Source organism: Ambystoma mexicanum, chromosome 13 (genome assembly GCF_040938575.1).
Source record: "Ambystoma mexicanum isolate Mex_15411 chromosome 13, UKY_AmexF1_1, whole genome shotgun sequence".
NCBI classification, from domain to species: Eukaryota; Metazoa; Chordata; class Amphibia; order Caudata; family Ambystomatidae; genus Ambystoma; species Ambystoma mexicanum.
This window is the reverse complement of record NC_090938.1, coordinates 422,920,582-422,943,228: the sequence shown is the minus strand read 5'-3', so window position 1 is coordinate 422,943,228 and position 22,647 is coordinate 422,920,582. Positions and strand designations below refer to the sequence as shown.

The window sequence follows — 22,647 nt, the reverse complement described above, 5'->3', positions numbered from 1 at the left end:
TTTTGTACTGAGGAATTGAAGATTGCTTTGTACCTTTTTATCTTTTATGAACTTGAGGAAATGTTAATTTTGTGTTTCATTTTTACTGTGTGCTTTCTGTAAATTAAGAATGGTTTCTTGTTTTTATCCTTTTCATGCTTTGTAAATTTGTGGAACGTGTTCAGTAAACCAAAACACAATATAAAAAATTAAAAAAACAGCAGACATCAACTGACACGACTGAGAACTGCGTGCTCTGAAAAAACAACTATACAATTCTATCTGGTTGCATCTGTGGAAGTTTTATAGTCCAAGGGAACTCTTAATTGGATGGGTGTATCACATGCCTTCTTAAATGCAATATAGTCATATATTAACACGGCAGTGACACTGCATGAATTGCCACATTCTGCATCACAGCATTCCTGTAAAACATTCAGGCATTTTTAGTGCTTGCAGCAGAACTCACCATGAGGCTGTTAGTTGCGTCCTTGAAAGTGACATTCTTCTAAAAATAAGGAGCACCTAAGTTCTAAATTGTTTCAACGTGAGTTATTGTGAATTCAATTGAATGAATTGAGATGGGCGAAACCTGGAACAAATTATACTATGGAATGGCCGTGTTTATGAAATAAAAGATAGCATGCTATGTGCAATAGTTTTATGTTTTTAATATTAGTGTTGCTTCTGTCAATTTGATAAAAACAAGCAGAATGATACTCAATAGTATGTGCTTTGCTATGAATACCTGTGTAGCCGATATGTCATTAGAAAGCATTCAACTTGAGAATTCTTGCCTGCTTTTCTGTTGCCATTTCATCCATAGACTGGCACACTTATTTACTAACTGTGGTAATGGGAATTTAGGGTTCGTGTTATTACCCATTATGGAGTTGGGAGTACTGGGAAGAAGATTTACTATGGGCTTCATCATAAATTAACCAGGGCGGAATTAACGTGCCGGTATTAGAGGACACCAGCACCTTTCCGCACCGATCAACTACAAGTTGGTCAGTGAGGTGCCTGAACTACCTCCAGCTAAGGGCTGGAGGTAATTCAGACACCTTACCAGCAGGAATCGCCAGTCTTACTGGCAAAATCCCCCATGGAGTCCAATGGGACTCCATGGAATGAGGATTTACATCTGACACCGGCAATCGTAATCCAGCGGTAATCTCACTGTACTGAGTGCCGGTATCTGTATTTCGGTTTGCCCGTATCCTGGCACATTTACCGCCAGGATACCGTCAATCTTGTAATGAGGCCAGTGCAGTAATTCCACCTAGAACTTTACTGCCCCTTTTCATGGAAAACATAACTCCATGTCAAAGCAGGAGGTTTTTTTATTTCCTGGATTACAACACCCATATTTATGGGGAGTGGTAAAACATGTGGTATTCAGAAATACCTTCTCTTTTACAGTTACCTCATAATTTACAACGAGGACTGCAACATATTGAGAACTTCATTTTCAAAACTTGGCGAAAAGTGGCTCTGGTTTAAAAAGTCTCCATATTTTCTTCTCTTTCATGTGGTGACAGTCGCACCAGTTGGAGGACTATGTGCATATTATTCTCAACACCTGGATGAATTGTGTATACTGGAGAAACAACCCATTGTTCTATCAGTTTTAATGGGATGTCCGACAGGGGCCTTGATGAGGATTCTCCTGTGTTCACTAAACGACCTAGATGCATACAGAACATCTTTGTAAATATAACTCAGTTCGGCAAAGATCCTTCCCTTCCCCCTAAAGATCTGCTGCTCCCCTTGGGATACAGCAGCACTTCCTCTACTCTGCTTCACCTGTTCCCAGCAGAGGAACACGAGTCACACATTGATGTTGGAACCTCCAGGTGTAGAAACACAGTTTCTTGAGTAGCTATCGAATGTGAGTTGAACCCACCAGGGCACATTTAAAAGAAAATAAAAATGTCTCCTGACACCGAAGATGAACACAATGTATTCAAAATAATTCGGTTGGTGGAATATTAAGAACCCCCTGTTGGATACACATTGCAAGAAGGATGGCACAGGTTAATGAGAGCAGGAGTGCCCCTGCCATTGTGTTAGTTATAAAAGGAGGTGAAAGCATTGGATCTTAATTCAAGGACCATCTGTATTGAGAGCAGCAACAGCTCGCTTCATCCCTCAGGCTTCCATCTCAAACCAGCAGCACAAAGGGTTGAAAGATTTAGGCATAACAAGGGAAGCTTTCTGAATCATTACTATTTCTGCACCTTGTTCTAATGTGGCCTTCATGGTTCAGCCTTTAAAACCTCTTGCTTTTGTTGAAGAAGTATCATGCTGGACATCTTTGCTGCTTCTTCCCTGTGGGTGGTGATAAAGGTAATGTTAATAGGAGCGCTAATAAAGCACTATATTGTAATGACCTCTAAACGTTATGCTACTTCTCTGCCACTCTGTTTTCCTCATACCATTCACCTCATGTACTTCATTCATTTCCCTTACCTCATGTTTTCCCCATTCTGTTGAGATGACTACTGAAACGGGCATTGGCAAAGCCAACAGTTTTGACTTTTGTGTAAGCATGAGAAAGGCACCTCTGTAATGGTGCTAGGTTACAATAAGACTACAATGGCTGGGAAAGTACGCGCTCGTATGGTAGATGTGCAAAACAAATGCCTTCAAACAAGACAACACTGTTGGCATTGCCAATGTTCGTTGTTGACAGGACTTCAGATGAAGGATACTGTGAGGTGTCCAGAATGCAACTCTGACCCATGTGATTCATTTGGTCAAAGAGATTAATTAAATAAAAGAGGTTGGTAAAATGCCTCTCTGACCCTACTCTAAGAGGAGTTTCCCTACCTAAACCAAAAAGGAAAGATCTGCCCATGTCAGAATGTCCAAAACAGAACTGTCTCATGTCCAAAGTTGTATTTTGACTCTCACACTCAAATAAACTAAATGTTGTGGTGAAAAAGGGTAATGTATTTTGCCTTAAAAATAAATATATTTAGAAAAAAAAGTGTTCAAAAAGGAAACATGAATCACTCTAAAATAAAACTTGTTCAAGCATAAGGATCCTTGCTCTTGAGGGGGGGGGGGGGGGGGCGTCCCCTAGATTCAGTGCTGGACTGGCCCACCGGGACACCTGGAATTTCCCTGGTAGGCCTCGGGGCATAAGGGCTCTTTTGGGTAGAAGGATACATAAATGAATTGGGATTTGGAATCGGAACAAACGATTGGAACGAAACATCCAGGCCAGCCTGGGTGGTTCACTCTTCACCGACTGCTGCTGGCTCAGCTGCATTTTTTCTGCGTGGCCAGAGCCGTCCCGGCCCATTGCTCGCCGCAGCATGTTTGTGTGGGAGGCATCACCCGGGGCAAGGCGTCCGTCCGTATGTGCCCTAGTGTAGTGCGGATGTGCAGCACAGGTGCAGGCAGCCTGGGCCATGACAAGACTGGTGCACTGCTGTTCCGACCGAGCCCGACGACGAAGAGGGCGAGGCAAGCTCAGGAAGCTCTTGCCACTGCCACTCACCCCCTTGCTGCTGCTGCCACTATTCACTAGTTCAGGTGCAATAATGATATGTTTTTTTTTTATTTTCCGGTGGGACATGTCAAGATAACAAGTGGCTGTTTCCCAATGTCTCGAGGGGGTAACCAGTGACTGCTGAGTTTGCGGGGAGTGGGTAGGTGAGTTATGAGGGAAGCCTGTATACTTATGGGAAGTGGTACCCTGGCTTCTGGAAGGCTAACTTGCCAGACATCCACACTTGCCCAAGCCGTGTGATCTTGGGCAAACCACTTGATTTCACTGGGCTGCGGGCTCTGTGTTCCAAAGGAACCCGGTCGGTTAGAGGCACCCTAACGCACCCTGACACCGTATACAAAAGGGACATGAGCCAAAGACATTTGTGACTAATAGTTTGCTGAGGACTACGACTATGTTGTCTGCACCACAGGCTGCGGCGTGTCAACCAGCCATGTGCGCTCGCTGTTGCCCATACCCCGCAGACAACGTGGACATGTTTACTTGTTTTCTATATCTGTTTAACGAAGGGGCGCCAGAAAACGAGATGCTGTTAGACGAGGGAAGACAACACATGGTCTGCCCTGTTAAAGACTGACTGATCGTTACAATATATATATATATATACATGTATATATATATATATATATACATATATATATATATATATATATATATATATATATATATACATATATATATATATATGTAGTCTGATAACTTTTTCTCTCTCCCTCTCGCCGTCGCATGAACATGCGCGCACAGGCGTGCACCCCCGGTGGTTTAGCATTGTCTCTCCTACACTCTAATCCCAATACGAGTGAAATCCGAAGCAGCCCACACGCAGGGGACAACATCCCGTGCACTGTGGCTGTCCCCTCACTCGGGCAAAGATCCTCCAATACTATATGGGTATATGCCACCACCAACGGCTGCTCATGCCTCGAGGCGCTGCTGTACAAAGGGAAATGTGGTGAACCCCTAACGGTGCACTGGCGACATGACAGTGTGGACACAGCTAGAAAGCAAGTCAGGCACAACTGAATGTGGCTCCTAGCCAAAAATCCATGCGTGCAGCATGGCACTGTATCTCCGAATTTGGTTTAAGATCGGGCCCATCCGCGTGTGACCCCTGTGACTATCACACCTGACACAACTCGCACAAGCCAGATTGGGGCAAAAAAAGGTCTTGACTCTAAAAGCAAAGTGACTTTTCATACCAAACTGCTTGAAATGCGCACAGAGGCACATGCTGGGGATCTAAGCCACATTGGCTCAGTGCCATTGACCGAGCCTGAAAAGCGACACTGCCCGAGAGTGTAACTCCAACCTTGGCTTGGTTATAAAGTTACGGGCGGTATATTCCACCCGCCTCATCACTATTCGTGCTTTGGCGCTTTTTTGCCTTGCCTGCGATTTCATCATGCCAGGAAAAACAGGAGCCAGGAAACCAAGTTGGAGTGATTTGGTTTGTTTATTGGGAAAAGAGGTCAGGACCTGTTGCTTTTTGAGCCTTCTTTTGACTAAGATGTCCCATGCTTAAAATCTTTACAGGAAATGACTTCAACAACAGTGTAGTTGTGAAGTGTGTCGAGGTCTTTGACAAACTCTTCCAAGAGTCCCAAGGTGGGATTGTGATAATACCGCCACCCACACACTGATGCCGTTGCCTTTCCATAATTTGCAAACGGTATTACTCTGGACAGCCTTTCTTTAGGCTGGGGATTGGGCAAGGGGCAGGAGTTTCAGGAGTGCATTGTTGGTAGCTGCTTTGAAAAATGATGCTAGCCCATAGCACATCCTCCATTTTACATAATTGACTTCGGTTTCCTGCATATGCTAAGCGGGCCTCATTATTGAGGTGGGCGGTAATCCGCTGGTGCTACAAGAGGGCTGCCGCCACCCTCGTAACACTGTTTCCGCCACCTGATATGGATATTACAAGTCCTGGTACCCTGCGATGTCAGGCTGCGGAAACTGTAAGTACCCATTCCCGTGGAGTCCGATGGGACTCCACGGTAATGGGGACACGGAAACACCGGCCCCATTGCTAATGGTGCCGCTGCTTCTGTGAAAACCATGCCCGCCGGGGCCGGTGCTCCTGGCAGGTCAGACCTGCAAGGAGCACTAGCCGCTGCAGGCATTCGCATAGTCTGGCAGATCGGAAAAGGGTGTCGGTACATTGCTATCGGTACCCTTATTTTAAGACTGCGGACGAGTTTGGAGGCAGCCATGCCCTTAATAAGGCAATGGCTGCCTCCATACTCAGGTCTTGGTCCATGGTCCCTGAATGGGGAAATACCGGTCCATTTCCACCTTGGAGGACCCGGTATTTCTCCATTCAGGGAACCCGGACCCTCCCATTCCCATTTGAGCCCCCATAGGGCTCAATTGGAATGGGGAACATGCTAACAACGGGCCCGTTAATGACGGGCCCGTTGTTAGCATGCTGGTCCACTCGCTGGACCCGCTAAGGATGTCTGGTAAAACCAAACGTCCAAAGCGGGTCCCGCGAGTGGCCCTCGTAATAGGGCAGTATGGGGTTAACGGCACCAGGACCTTTACCAGCGCTGTTAACCTCTTACCGCCCACCTCGTAATGAGGCCCTACCAGACTTGTAATGATGCACTCTGAGAATGGGATTGGTGGAGTGCGGATAAAGGGAGCCCTATAGATGCAATGCAACGGTGCTGACATGGGGTCCCAATGTTTTTATCTGGTGAAGTTGTAAATCCCTTTCTGGCGGCTCGGAATGTAGTTAATTTACTCAGCTATACATTGGCAACAATACATGTGGGCCATGGGTCCCAGTGTTGTTACAAAGTAAAAAAAAAACATAATGTATTGCATGGTTTGGTGCCACTTTTTTGTTACTTAATAAAAACATGTGTTGCAATCCATGCTTTGTTATATATGTTTCTTATTTGTATTCAGACTGATATTGCACTTGTGGTTTGTCCTCTATCATTGAAGATATATTTTGCAAGATCATGAACGTACATGACTTTTTAATCCATATATTTGAAAAACATGCTTGAAATGCACTAATTTTGACCAATTGTATTCGAGATTTTCAATCCCCCCATAGAACAGTTGGGCTCACGCGCTGTGTTCACTCCTTCAGCAAAATATGGGGCCACTTTGAAAAAAAATTCCTGGGCCACTTTTGGTTCCCAGTCCAGCCCTGCCTAGATTTCTCTAAACTTTATGGTGTTTTCATAAGTAGCAACCCGTGACTCTTAGATTTTAAAATTTTCAAAACTCATAACACGCCAATACGACTTAAGCCTCTCCTCGTGTTTTCCCCTTTTCCACGAGGTTTGAACTTTTCCGTGGTATCTGGTACAAGGCGGGATGGATACAGATTGTCCTTTTACAATATGGCGCCCTGCATTACGGTTGCCGTCAGTCACCTTGTCTATTTTCTTAGTGCTGATGTGCTTTGGGGTCATTTTCTATGTTGGCGACCCCACGCTTACTTTTGAATCTGGCGCGCGGTGCCTGTTGATGTCAGTGCTCCGTTCCGGGCAGTGTGGTCATCTCGCTTAGGAAGTTGAATCTTTTAGCATACAGGTGAGCATGCAGTTTACATTATCCCGATGATGAGCACTTAATGTCAGTCACTTTACGGTGTCCCTGTGCAACTTTAGAGAACCGCATGGCATGCAAACACGAGGAGAGGGTTGAGTCGTATCAGTGTGTTATGAGCTTTGAAAATGTTAAAATCGAAGAGTCACGGGTGATACGGTTTCACTACGTCCGGCTACACTTTTGGTGCTGTGAGGTGTCAGGATGAGTGTCTATGACTTGATGCATGTGTGTTCACCTGCTAATAGCCACAGGCGATTCGGTTTCGCCACCTAGAGTGACCCTTGTGTTTTAGGCTAGATGTGTTACAAGTGAATAACACGTAAGAGCCTATGACCTGGGAGTGGTATCAGCATGGTTTTAGAGCAGATGGTGCATTTATCATCCTGCACATTTGTCTTTATTCCCAGATGCAGGTGTGGGCTATCCGGACTTTGAGATATTGAGAATTTCATTATTGGTCGCCCACATATTCCTTCTGTGACTGGAGAAACCTAGGTGATACTTATTATCCCAGTGGAGGTAATTATATTGGTGTGATCAAATGTAATGTTGTAGACCGCTCAACGATTGCTGTATGGTGATTTATGGTACTGATACAGAGCATGTTGTCTCTGCTTATTGTCTGTTACTACAGGACCTCTAGAATACTCAGGTGTATTGAGATGCCTCCTAGAAATTATATGTGTCCCATTTGCGGTATACAAGGCGATTAGTGATTAGAAGACACCTGCCAAATAAATACCATTGAAGGTAATTTCTGCAGTTTCATGTTTTGGAACCATCAGAGGTCTGCCAACGGGTGGGCCTTCCTCAGTGTTTTGTAATATTGATATTGATTTTCAGTGCGATTGATCTACAGATTTTGATTAGCGTGTTGTGAACCTTGCCCCAGCGTTGCTCAGCATCTGCCTTTTGCTTTGATTTTCAGGCACATAGGCCCTCCATTATTGGTGTTAGAAAAGACCCTCTCAACACGGTGTTGAAGAAATCTATACATTTTATAAATGGTCACCTGAAGAATGTTCTCCCTACATTGGGCTGGATGAACAGAAACATGTCGGGATTGATGTTTTTATGACACATTTATAATGTTGTATGTTTTGATGTGATATCTTTTGTGTCCTGCACATTTTTGGTTGTGCTGTTTTAGATTCAGTTTTAGTGTTGTTGCTCTCACTGTGCTATGCCAGGGTCCATTATATTTTTTAGATATTTGAATTTATTTTGAATAAATATATTTGATGAAAAGTTTTTTTTTGTAATTGCTGCACACAGTACATTTTTGTCAGGACTTGGAGTGCCGGGTCATCAGCGGCTTGCTGGTTCTGGGCGACGAGGTGTTTGCATAGAAAGAAATCATCTGACTCCTTATTTATACATATTGAAATAACACTCGCCATCTATGATATGGGGTTTGAAAAAACGCAAGAAGAAAACCTTCCACTCGCAAGGTCATAGTAGAACAGGCCATTCCAGCTAAAAAGCCACACATGCAGAGTGCCACTTAGCCACTGGAATTTCACTAATAGACCAGAGACACACAGCAATCAAAGTCCCTCAATACTATTTTGCTGGTATCCCACTGGTAATTCTGACAGGTTACAGTCAAAACTGCCTTACCATTTCCGCCGCCCGATATCCCAGAGATGCTGGTAAGTTCCCATTCCATGGAATCCCATAGAAACCCATGTCTGGGATTGCCGGCTGGAATTTTTTGCAGACCAGGGAACTTATAATGAGCCACAATATGAGTGTGATTATTATCTGAAAAGCTTGCTTTAAATTTCATATGAGTACATTATGCTTGTTTTATAGGGCAGTGGGAATTTTATAAATAGCTTTATCACCCAAGGACTGACAGATCTCAAGGATGCAACAAACAACCACATAACACTGGCAAGCCCTTAACAGAACCAAGTCTGATGTTACTGCTTGATAGAGGTAGCTCAAAGTGAACCCAGGGGATTGTGTTTTGGGTGGGAAAGGGTAGGTAGTGGGCAATATAGCTTTAGGGACTGGCATGGCCTGGGTCAGTGAAAGGGTGGTTATATACCCAAACAACAACCAGAGACTGTGAGCCTAATTCATGGAATATTTTGCACGTTGCAAAGAGACTTTGCACTGACAACAAGCACGCTGATTCATGGAACAGAGCAATTGTCTTTTTGCTGTGTAAAGTCTCTTTGCACTGCAAAAATACATTTTGCACTCTTCCATGAATCAGGGTGTTTGTTGGCAGTGCAAAGTCACTTTTCAGCAGTAAAACGTTAGTTTGCACTGTGCAAAAAAAAACATGAATCGGACCCTGTGTGTCCCATCCTCACATGTCATCTTTCTCCTATCTTCACTTTTCATGACTATTGTTCCAGCTTATAGGTAACAATTTCAGTGCCCCCATAATGCGCAAAACTAAAAATAAAAGCAATCAAAGTGTCTAATTGCTTCTAATACCATTTGCCAGCTAGAGAAAGAATGGATATCACAGAGTCCGATGTATGTGATAAAGTGGACTGGAGAACCTACTCTACAGATGTGGACAAATTGATGCTTCTGATGTCAATGGAAGATAGTCATATAGGATCCTATATCTACAGATGTGGACGCATTGATGCTTCTGATGTCAATGGAAGATAGTGAAAGGAAGCGCCCCCAATTTCAGCACGATCCTCCCCGCAATGAGAGACAATAAGGGACTCTCCCGTAATGGGAATAAGGCCAAGACAGAGTGCGGGTGAGCGTAAGTAGGAGTTTATCCAAAGAATAGGGCATGCAAAGAACTCTGCAACCTCCGAGAGCGCTCTGTCTGACAATAGCAAAGACAGGCGTATTTCTAATACAAAAACGTCATCAGAACCTACACACTATAGGGGGCACAAAGTTAATTGGGATTGGGTGGCGTCGACTAACTATAGGTGTTGCTGCAGCGTGGTTGGTCTTGGCGTGAGGACGTCACTGGTCGGCCTCGTGGGTTGGGTTGAGCCTGGCAGGCCAGCTTGAGGTCATCCGAGCGGTGTTGGTATGCTGGGGCAGCCTGTGACAAAGATGAATACCTTTCCTGACTCGTTTGCCCTAGGCCATGCACACTGCAGTTATTCAAGAAACGACATTTAAGTTCATCAATAAATCGCTCAGCAGTTTATCTTATAAAATAAGTGCGACACATGAGGAATGCACCTCGTGAGAGGTCTGGTGGTTGTCGGTTGGGGTGAGATTTACCTGTGTCCTATTGACCGGTATTTTAGGTCGAGGGGCTGGGCTCTGGGGCCTGAGCCGAATGATACATGTCTGTCTGCTGCGTTAGAAGTTATTATATAAATGGGTCTCTGTGTCTTGTCCCAGCGTTGGGGGTCGTCTGTGCACGGGGTCATGATTCTTGGGGTGGTCTAGGGGGGTTGTGGGATTTACGAGAGGGTGCTGGTAGATCTGTGGATTCAAACGTGGGTTTATTACCGTGCTGTAAATAACACAGGTGGCGGGCTGTGGCCTTGGGTGCGGTACCGGGGCCTCTGACTCTCTGAAGCGGCTCCAGCTTGGTTGGGGGAGGTGAGGGAGCGCGGCACATGCCTTAGCTTCTTCATCTGGCAGGCTTCGTAGGGTGGGAGGGAGAGTGGCCTTGCATATATTCACAAAGGTTTTTTCCTCGTGCGTTGCTGACTTTTGAATGCAGAACTTTTATAATGTTTTGCCTTATTTTGATCTTATTTAAACACACATCTATATTTAAATTTCGTTACACATTTCTTTAATACATTAGGTCCGAGTACCTTTTCACTACATGGTATTATATCTACTACAGTGTTTAAGTATTTATATACATTCGACGGTACATGAGGTAGAACTATATTATGGACCACAGAGAGTGACGGTTGCCACTATGGGTGACTTAAGAAGACATATAGGGGTTCATGTGTCTACATATGACTTAAAGACACTTTCTCTGTGATCTAGCAGCATTAGTACAGTCACAATGTGAAGTCATATAAACATTTCTCTTTTATGGCTAATTCATAGTTTGCAGATTCTGTTTAAGAAGAGTAGTTCATTAATACCACTACTTGAATTCATTTCTGCGTCGCCCTGGCCTCGCGGACCAGGTCACACGGGGTGCAGTATTACATTGTGGATAACAGACTGTTACAGTGTTAATATCTGGTGTTAGCTCGTACCCAACTTTCTCATGGGAACGCGCTCGCAGCGGAGCTGCCATGGTGCTGCGGCGGCAGAGATGCATGAAAGGCCCTCCAAAGGTGGGGGCCGCGCTACAGTGCGCTGAACTCACGCCATCTTTGCTAGACAAGATGGCTTCTAGGCCTAACTGAATTTTGGTATATGCAGGGAACGGATACGTGTGGGCAATGTCGTCGGCGGGTGAGCCCTCCTCCACCTGGGCCCGGGTGGCATGAGGGGACGCCCACCGAGTCATGGTCCTCACCTGGGGAGAAGGCTGCAGGTGAGGAGGGCCTCGCGGCCAGTCCTCCCCTACATTTCCCCCCTTTCGTTACTAAAGTAACGAATTCTTTAGCTCTTCCAATCTTCTACATTCCTGTTCCTCTATCACTGCGTCATCCCATGCAGGTGTTCCTTTTCTAGGCATCCATGCCCTACATACCCCCCTCAAGCTCTCACCTCTTCTAGCATACTCGTCTGGTGTACATGTTAAATATATACAGTCACCAGTTTCTTCCAAGTCTACCCAGACCTCCTCATACCATTCCAGTTCCACATCTCGGGGTTCTTTGATAGTGGTGTGCCATAGTTTGTCTACTATGTACTTATCACGGTACATAGGCACTAACTGGTACCTGGGAGTGTTATCTGTTCCTGTCTGTACATGTACTTCTTGTGTCGCCCTAATTGTACCACCAGAGTTGCCCATTGTCACCATCATCATTGCACCGTTAGGTACTGCGTTAGCACAACATCGGAGGCCCACCTGGCACAGGCAGAACACCACGAGGAGGAACACCACAACTGGTATCACGAACTTCATTGCCATTCCAAGCCATGAGGGAACCCAGGAGAAGATATTGTCGAACCATGAGCTATCTTTAGCCCCACCTTCCATCTTCATCTTCTCTCCCAGGTTATGTACTGCTTCAATGTCGTGGGACAGGGATCCATTTTCTGCGTCTTCAGAAGGTACGAACGTGCAGCAGGCACTTCCTATTTTTCGGCAAACACCTCCGTCCATCGCTGTTAACAGGTCCAGAACATACCTGTTCTGCATGGTCATCAGTCGCAGAGCTCGTAGTTCCACCTTTATTATGTTGAACCCTTCTTCAGTGTCATTGGCCAGCTGAATCAGTTCCCACCGTGTTATCTGGAGCCATTTTGCATTTGCTCTTGCTTGGACACTTGAAACTAGTGAGGCAAAAAATGTTTCCACGGAGCTGAACAGGCGATACCTGTCTGGGATCTGTGCCAATAAATCGGATGATGCTTGTGATATGTAGTTTGATGCTCGCTTGTTCCGTGATAGCTCCTCTTCCTTCCCTCCGGAGGACAGGACATAGAGGTGCGCTTTTGCAGTGGGAGAAGTTGCACCTTGGTTCACGTTTCCTTGCGTCCTTTTATTTTCGTCGACGTGACTTTCTGGAATCACCATTAGGGCCGAGTGCAAAGTGGCCATTGAGCAGCTGCCACTCCATGCCTGGGGAAGGTGCAAGTAAGCCTGATTCCCGCATACCCAGTATGTGTCCATTAGCGCTGCTGTTCCTTTTTTCATGTCTGGGATGGTGAGAGTTTTGTTACAGTTTTTATTCGTTCCCATTGCTACTTTTCCTTCTCCCTTGAAACATAGTTCGTTTTTTATTTCACTTTGTAGCTTGAAGGGTTTCTCCATCGCTGTTACCCATGTTAGTTTAGAGATGTGTTCTTTCCATATTGGTGTGCACGTTTTTTCCATCCACCGCAGCTTGTCTGGTTGGACACCTCTCAGTACTTCCGCTTTGCACAGTACTTCTTCATCTTTCCATCTGTTTTCGGAAAACAGTGTCCCTTGTATTGCAAAAAAGGGTTCTTTAAGACAGACCACTCCAGACGCTTTTGGATAGCACGTTTTGTCGTTCTGTATCATTTTGAAAGAGACATCGTGTGCTTGGAAGGTGTTCTTTATTCTACACAGTGTGAGATGAAGGAGACATTGGGCATCCACAATGGGCAATTCTCTTGGCAACAACACTTTGGGTGTGCCTGATGCATGGGGGATGAGCGAACAGACATAACAGCTTTCATTGGTTGTCTGTTTAGCTGTTGCACTCATATCTGCATACCATTTATTTGCTTGGTGGGGGTGTCGTGGGTCTTCCATCTTGTCTAAGCCTAACCCATAATACTCATCATACCCCCTCCTACTTGTCTCTCTTCTTCGCCTACTTTTCTCCCTCCTCCTATACCTTTTAGTTTCGATAGGTGAAAAAATAGGCCCCCCTTCCTCCTTCCCACCCCCCTTTTCCAGTTCCTCATATAGGAACTTGTGTTCTGTCATCGTAATTACTTTTCCATTTTCCTCAATAAACAACAAATCACTGTTTTGTATCGGGGCGGGAAGGGTAGTGGGGCTGTTATATATTTCAGGTAGGGACATTGTGTCATTTTCCATTTCTTTTTGGAAATTTCTTGATTGTGACAGGGCAGCAGTGGGTGTTGCAGTATAGTAACCCCATACAAAGTGTGATCCATCCCAGACCAAAAAATCACCTTCTTTAATATTCATACTTGTAGTTGAATTCGTCCCAGGGGCCAGGGTGATGTTACTCCCCCCTCCCCCCTCGTTCATCTCGATAGAGATGAACGCTATGAACCAATATGTCACCAGGAAAAATATTGATATGAAGAACACAATAACACACATTGATAAACCACATTCGTATGAATATGTAAATCTATCTACTAACATTTCTCTAAGTCTAATAAATCTGTTAGTTGCAGGCTGCCCATTGGATGCCATGGTAAATCCTGTTTGAAACACAAAAGTGCATTAAGTACAAGCATGTAAACATTTTTCAACGTTGTGACGTTGTTTCGACAAAGTATGGGAGTGGGTGGGGGAGGGGGTGTGTCCACAGACAAGGTAATTTTACAATCATTACTATCCGTACATTATTTCATATATAAAAAAGGAAAGTGAGAAAAAAAAGACTTCTCCAAAACTAAAAAACCCACAAGAACCTTCAAAAGTTGTAAAAAGTGTGTATATATATATATACATATTTATTTTAGTACACTTGCCATGCGCCAGTCGCGTTCAATGTTCATCACTTAATGCACACAAAATTCCCATCATTCATTCTGCACAACTCCATTGTCCGCTGTTGCCTGTGCCTCGTCCTGTACCTCACCTTCCACGGCGCTATACGCCCTGCGTACATCTGTCAAATGCACCCAATATCTCAGGCCCTTCACCTTTACCGCCGTGGGCGTGCAAAACACTACCTCATAAGGGCCATGGAAACGTGGTGCATTCCACCTTCTGACATATATGTAGTCGCCTGGCATCAGCTGTGACTGTTTGTCCGGCTGTGTTACTACTTCTGTTGCATTTCCTTCCTCTCTTCTGAAGGGCGGGGCAAGTTGTTTTGCAATTACGCGCGCTGCTTGTGCTAATTTTTTCAAGTAGTCGGTAAACTCCTCACCTAATACCGCAGCGCTTCTGTGTGCGTCAGAACGTTCACGGAGAGGCGAATGTGTTGTGTGCATTCTCCTTCCCGTGACGATCTCGTGTGGGGATAAATGATGGTCTTTGCTTGGCTGATTGCGCAATTCGAACAGGGCCAGAGGTAGGCAGTACATCCAGGTCTTTTTTAGGGAAAAACATAGTTTGACAACCTGCCTTTCAGCAGGCCGTTCATCTTTTCCACTACGCCATTACTTTGAGGATGATAAATTGAACATAATTTGTGTTTTATTCCCAATAATGTAGTCACTTCCTTGAACAGTTCATTAACGAAATGAGTGCCGTTGTCTGAGCGAATCACGTCGCAAATTCCCCAGCGCGGGAATACTTCCCTCACTAAGAACTTTGCGGCGCTTTTCGCGTCAGGACGTGCACAGGGGCCCGCTTCCACCCACCTTGAGAAGGGACATACGACCACAATCATGTAACGAGCCCCATTGCACCTTTCTCCCATATCTACATAATCGATGTGGAGCTCTCTAAATGGGCCATTGGGTTTTGGTATTGTACCTCTCAGTGTGCGTAATGTCATTCCTGAGTTGTAAATTTGACATGTCGTGCATTCCAATGCCAGCCTAGTGATGTGTTCCTGGAGGCAAGGTGCAAACCAATCCTCTTGTATCTCTGCCACTATGTGTTGCTTAGCATTATGTGCAGGGAAGTGTAGTTGTTGAAAGGCTATTTCTAACAACGTAACTGGCATCACTGCTTTTCCTGAACTCTCTTGTCGCCACAATAAGTCTGTTGGTGATTTGCTGCATCCTCTCTTAGTCCATAGCAATTTTTCTTCTGCACTAGCTCCCTCTTGCAGCTCTAGTATTTCTTGTGTGAGCATCATGTTATATCCTGTGGGGACCTCTTGGCTTACTGTGTGGTGCAACATGTACTCCCCTACCTCACCTTTCTGAAAGTATGAAGCTTCTTTGGCGGCGGCGTCTGCTGCCGCGTTTCCCAAAGATACAAGATCTGTGTTTGTAGTATGGGCTTGGCATTTCACAATTGCCACTGCCGTGGGGTCTTGCAGTGCCTCAATCAATTCTTTTAACAATTCTGCGTGTTGGACAGGTGTTCCATCTGCTCGTCGAAACCCTCTCCGCCCCCACCGTGCCAGCCCTCCGTGTACTGTGGTCGTCATGTATGCTGAGTCTGTGTATATTGTTACTGCGCACCCCTTAGCTGCATGCAATGCTTCTATTAGTGCTATTAGTTCTGCTGCCTGGGCTGAATAGTGTGATGGGAGGCGGTATTGCACTAGTGTCTCATATTCACCTTCCTCTAATCGTACCACTGCCATACCCACATGTTTCTCTCCTGTCTCCATGTCAATTGAGGCCGACCCGTCCACGAAGTACACCTCTCCCTCGTTCAGGGCATTCTCAAAAACCACCTGATCCTGACCCTCGTCACCGGTGTATGTTGCACAGTTGTGGTTCTGCATGTCTTCTATTGTGCACGCCTCCGTGATGAATGTGGCTGGGTTTACAGTTTTACATCTTACTATATGGATGTTTGCACTGGACAATATTATCTCATATGCTGTGGCGCGTTGTGTTGTTAGTGTGCTTTTTGATCGCTCTAATATTGCAAATAGTGAGTGTTCCACAAACAGTGTTACTGGACAGCCCATTACTATTGTGGCACTTTTTTCAATGGCGAACGCGGCAGCCGCGAGAGATTGCTCGCACGCGAAATGTCCTTGCATTACTGCGTCCAGAGTGCCGCTATAGTAAACCAGTGGCTTGTGACCCAACGATGTCTTTTGTGTCAGCACTGCGGTCATCAGTGTTCCCTTGCAGTGTGAAAATAAGAAGAATTCGCGTCCATAATCTGGGTTTGCCAGAACTGGAGCGCTTGATATTAGCTCCTTCAGTGAGTTAAATGATGTGTTCATTTCTCCTGTCCATTCTATGTGTCTGTTTTCCTGTTGTGCTTCTTTAAGTGCCTGTAACAAGGGCCTTGTATATGCTGCGTAGTCTAATATCCAAGCTCGGCAGTAGTTGCACATGCCCAGGAATTTTTGCATCTCCTTTACTGTTTTGGGCTCTCCAACGGCTCTAATTGCCTCTGCTCTGTCTGGTATGATCCGTTTTCCATCCTTTGATATTAGCTGTCCCAAGTATAGGACCTCTGTTAGGCAGTATTGTAACTTACCCTTATCCACCTTGTACCCCTTGTTGGCCAGTAATGTCAGGAGTGTTATTGAATCCTCTCTACACTTTTCCTCGCTCTGTGCACACACCAATAAATCGTCAACGTACTGAATCACCGTACTTTCTACAGATAGGTTCCCTAGATCCTCATGTAATATTCTGTTGAATATGCTTGGGCTTTCGCAATATCCTTGTGGTAGTCTGCAGTGTTCAAATCTCCTCCCCCCTAGTGTAAATGCTGTTAAGTACCTGCTCTCTTCTGCTAAGGGGATCGAAAAGAACGCATTTTTTAAGTCGATAACTGTGAAATGAGATGCTGTTTTTGGGATGTTGCATAGTATCGTGGCCGGGTTCGGCACTAGAGGGAACTCTTTCTGAATCACATCATTGAGTGGGCGTAAATCTTGTATCATCCTCCAGGAACCTCCCTTCACCTTTTTGATCGGGTAAATGCATGTGTTGCATGGGGAATTTGAGGGCACTATTATTCCTTGTGCTAACAGTGCCTCTATTGTCTCCTTTATTCCCTCTTCTGCCTCGCGAGACAATGGATATTGTCTCACCCGGGGTAAAATTGCCCCTTCTTTCAGTTTTATCACCACAGGTTGAACTCCATGTAATAACCCTACATCATGGGGGCCGTTCGTCCATATGTTAGTTGGTATTAACCTCATGTCATCATCAAAAAATGTATGTGGTGCTCCAACTACTGCCATTAATTCAATTGGAGTTTCTCTGGCCGTAATCACGATGTCACATGGTATTGCTAGTTCCATTACTATTTCGCCGTCTGTCTCGGCGTCTGAAAAGAGCTCTTCATCTGACAGCTCTCGCAGTGGGATATTTGCATTTGTACACAGTACTGTACGCCATTCGCATCCTTCCATGTCAATCCCTATTACACATATCCTTTTTGCTGACACGTGTACTGCGTGCAAATCCAATGATCGCACTGCCCCAGTGGCTGTGTCGGGGCACACTATGGGGCGAAAGAGGAACTCAGCTGGGATCCTCCAATCCATTCTTTTTAGTTCTGGTACTATGAGGGCCAATGTTCGCATGCCCTCAATAAACACCTCCTCGTTTTTTGGTAATCCTCTAATTTCTGTGATGATTGCGTGGCCCTGCATTACTGCCATTATGCGTAGAGGACATATGCCCGGTGTTGAACATACTATACCACTTTCTGTAAATGATATGGTCATGTTTAGTTTGCTCAAGAGATCCCTCCCCAGCAAATTAATTGGAGAGCGTTCATAGTACAGTAAGGGTGCCTTCACTGTTTTCCCCCCCACCGTTACATCCAATTCTTCTGTGTAAGGAACTTCAATTACAGCCCCAGAGAACCCCTGCGTCTCTAACGTCCTATTAGATAGCGGGAACCGGCCCTCTTTAATGCATGATTTCTCCGCTCCGGAATCCACCATGAATATGAATTGCTTGTCTCCTATCTGCGCCCCTATCAATGGTTCCTCTGATGCATTGTGGGTCGTAGATAGAACTGGACACGCAAGTGTTCTCTGTGGGCTGTCCTATGCGGGGTGTCTCATTGCCCCTCCCTGATCAAAAATGTTCCCCGAAACTACTGATACTCCGCTGTAGGGCGCGGGTGCGGGGGCTCCATTCGCTACTGTAGCGAAAGTGTTACCTGGCATGTATTGTATAGTGTCATTATTCTGTGGGTGATTTTGTGTTCTGTACTGATGTCCGTGTAGTGGTGCGTTACCTCTTTGCCCTGCATTTCCTTGTTGTTGGTGCTGTCCCATGGGGAGGCCGTATGGGCTCCCCGGGTGTGGGTGACCGTACTGTTCTGCCTCCTGGAACCCGTTGTTTTGTCTGCTTCTGCACTCCCTCGAGTAATGTCCCCACCTCCCACAGTTCCAGCAGCTCCCCTGTGGACCTCTGGGACCCTGCCATCCATTTCCTCCCACTCCACCATACCCTTGTCCCCCTCTTCGGCCCCTGTACCCACCTCTACCCCCTCGTGGGGCCCACTCTTGCCACATTGGACCTCCGTTCTGCTCCTGCTCAGTCCACTGTCGTTGTCCTTGTCCTGCCCAATTTGCTGCTATTCTTCCTTGTATTGCTATTTGCCCCTCCTCTCCTTCTTCTCCCTCCCTCATGAGTGGGAGCCCTGCTACCGCTGCTGCAACCTTCACCAGTTTTGATTGTACCAATTTTGCCTCGTCTGCCAACCTTTTCTGTGCTACTTCCCTCTCTCTCTCTTTTATCCTTTTGCAATGGTGCACTATTATACTTTGGATCTCTGGCCACCCCTTTGCCTCAACGCCCGCTATTTTATCGAGTGCCTTCTGCACCTCTTTTGGGAGCCCTCTCTTAATGATAAAATAAAATAGAGATGTGGATTGGTGCCAGGGTGTGCCCGTTTCCGCTCTCCACATCTCCTGCACCCGGAGAATGTAATCCATAGCATCCTCCCCGTCATTCATTGTACACTGCATTACTGACTGTAAATCTGGAGTATCTGGGAACGTCTCCCGCAGCGCATCCCAAACCCGTGCCCGCACTGTATTAAAAGACGCTCCATCATGACGGTCACAATCTAATGTCACGGCCGGGAAACCAGCCTTAACCCATACTCTGTCTGCTTGATCTCCTACTGCTGATACTAGTAGGCTTTTCACATCACCTACTGCCAGCGGTATGCCGGCAGTATGTTTCTCGAATGCATATATCCACTTGCTTGCCCCTCCGGACAACGGGGGCAATAACTTCATCAAATTAGCTTTATCCATCTGGGCCCAGGGTATATAGTTTGGTCTTCCTCCCCCTCTGTGTATTAGTGGAAGTTGTAATCTTCCTTTTAACGTTGCGCCCTCACCCACTTTGGTCGTCGCTGACCCCAATGACGCCATCCTCCCCACTCTATTCCTTAGTCGTCCCATCCACTCGTCATCTATTGTTCCTAGCGAGCATGCACCGTCCAGCTCCTCGCTTTCCCCTCCTACTGCCATACTCAACCTATCACTCATCTATTTCGCCTCGGACATCACATAGCAGGTCCTCTCTGATCCCTGTCTGCCGTGATACATCACCGATGCTCCCCTCTGGTGTTTCCACCTGTATTATTCTTGTCGGTTCTTCCTCAATTCTGAACAATATTTCACCCTTTTTCCATCCTTCCTCAATTTGTCTACTTTCACTTGATGTTCTGGATACACGTCCTGATCGAGTGGGAGTGCATGCTGTACGCTCACATATGTCTTTTATTCTTGAGAGTTCATCCTTTGCTATCGAGAGCCTCGATTCTAAATCGCTCGTTAGCTTTTCTATGTCCCCTCTCTGCGTGCTTGTCTGGGCACGCTCTCTAGTGCTTTCGTATGGTGGGGGGGCTGTTGGTCTTAGGGGTGTAGTAGTTGTAGGGGGAGGCACATAAGTAGGATCACTATACCCTGCTGCGGGGGCTGGTTTATGTAATATCGGGTACAAACTAATCACCTCCGCAGGTTGTTCTGTATTTAGCTGTTCCTTTTCCTCTCTTGGAATCATCAGTGGGTTATCTGTGGTGGAAGGTAGATCAATATTTGGTGCCGAAGCTTTGGGTGGGGGTATGTCCTCAAATAGTCTCCAGAGATCTAATATCTCCTTCCTGTTTTGCCACTGTTTGCCCTTATACTTGAGGTGAATGCACGTTCGTACCATATCTAGAACGCTTTTTTCAAAGGACCCCCCCTCAGGCCAGATCTGGGGCAATCCTTCCCCTTTTAATTCTGTTACCCATTGATCGTGGTATTTCTTGATTCGTTCAGCGTATCCCGGTAAGCTCGTGCAAATATGTGACAAGGGAGTTTCTGCCCCCATATTCTAAATCAATAGCACTGACCGTGTTCACCTCCTTTACTTTTGATTACGTATAGATATGTCTAAGTATATTTTTATGGCCCAGACAAGAGCGGACTTCTCAATGATATCACGCAAGTTAAATTCACTACTAACATTCTTTCTTACTCGCCATTCCTCATTGTCTTCGCATCCCTGTTCAATCCCGCGCAATTTTCATTCACAATCAACCACCTGCTAGTTATGGTCCACACTCTCTGGCACCCCCTCGCGGTCAGTCGTTCTTCTTCACTATTCACACGGTGCGCGCACCCCTCACAATGCTTTCCCACTCACACCTCGCTTTTTTCCTCCCTTTCCTTCCTGTCCAGCTGTCCCTGTTGTTCTACTCGGGTAACTAGATACCCGTCTGCATGTGCCAGTATTTTTGATCCCTATTTCTGCTGTTTTCCCCCCTGTCTTGGTATTTTATGTTAATCAGTTCACCCCAGGCTCACTTTTAGTCCAGACCCTTACCCTCTGAGCAAAAGAATAGAAAGAAATAGCAAACACTAAAATATACTCTGTGTCTTCCCTTGCCAGACACTAATAACTTATTTTTCACTTCTTTATATATTCCCAGTACTAGTTTAGATAGCACTATGCGGCGCCGCCTTCCACCCCCTTTCGGAGCTAGGTTTCCGTCACTTCTACTTCTTCATTTACTTCTTACTCATAATGGCCATATGCAAAGAAAAAGATAAAGAAATTTTCAAGACCCGTCTTTAGTAGACCCCCGTTATTCTTCTCCTCTACCTGTCCCCGTTCTTCTGTTCACAATTTCCCCTCCCTTCCCCTTTACGATCGCTCGCACTCGGTACTCACGTGCCCGTCTTGAACCGATAGTCTCCGAAACTGGGTCCGTCCAGGCGGTGTGGCCTTTCTGCTCAACAGTCAGCCCCGGCTCCGGCGAGCGGTACTCAAAGGGGATTTTTCAACCGGGATCCCGTACCCCTTCTAGTTTGAGTGCGCACTTCTAAGCGTACCGGTCGCCGTTGGCGGGTAGCTTCCCGGAGCCGGCTCACCGTGCGTTTCCCTTTTTGACCGGAGATTCTCGTGCCAAAAGGGGGTCGTTAAAAGGAGTTAGGAAAAATAACTTGGAGATATCACGCTATCGGGGTCACCACTGAAAGGAAGCGCCCCCAATTTCAGCACGATCCTCCCCGCAATGAGAGACAATAAGGGACTCTCCCGTAATGGGAATAAGGCCAAGACAGAGTGCGGGTGAGCGTAAGTAGGAGTTTATCCAAAGAATAGGGCATGCAAAGAACTCTGCAACCTCCGAGAGCGCTCTGTCTGACAATAGCAAAGACAGGCGTATTTCTAATACAAAAACGTCATCAGAACCTACACACTATAGGGGGCACAAGTTAATTGGGATTGGGTGGCGTCGACTAACTATAGGTGTTGCTGCAGCGTGGTTGGTCTTGGCGTGAGGACGTCGCTGGTCGGCCTCGTGGGTTGGGTTGAGCCTGGCAGGCCAGCTTGAGGTCATCCGAGCGGTGTTGGTATGCTGGGGCAGCCTGTGACAAAGATGAATACCTTTCCTGACTCGTTTGCCCTAGGCCATGCACACTGCAGTTATTCAAGAAACGACATTTAAGTTCATCAATAAATCGCTCAGCAGTTTATCTTATAAAATAAGTGCGACACATGAGGAATGCACCTCGTGAGAGGTCTGGTGGTTGTCGGTTGGGGTGAGATTTACCTGTGTCCTATTGACCGGTATTTTAGGTCGAGGGGCTGGGCTCTGGGGCCTGAGCCGAATGATACATGTCTGTCTGCTGCGTTAGAAGTTATTATATAAATGGGTCTCTGTGTCTTGTCCCAGCGTTGGGGGTCGTCTGTGCACGGGGTCATGATTCTTGGGGTGGTCTAGGGGGGTTGTGGGATTTACGAGAGGGTGCTGGTAG

At 46.0% G+C, this 22,647-nt stretch overlaps 1 long non-coding RNA gene across 2 annotated transcripts in view; it reads left to right on the top strand.

The window, feature by feature from the left end:
- Window positions 1-6,972: 6,972 nt before the first annotated feature.
- Window positions 6,973-22,647, top strand: part of LOC138520614 (uncharacterized) — a 50,718-nt gene continuing 35,043 nt past the window's right edge. The window contains exons 1-4 of one of the 2 annotated variants that reach the window (XR_011282813.1): window positions 6,973-7,051; window positions 7,477-7,588; window positions 7,704-7,819; window positions 7,998-8,259. This is a non-coding gene — a long non-coding RNA (uncharacterized lncRNA). Of the gene's footprint in view, window positions 7,052-7,476; window positions 7,589-7,703; window positions 7,820-7,997; window positions 8,260-22,647 lie in introns of those variants that run through there. The other variant, XR_011282814.1, reaches the window with a different exon arrangement.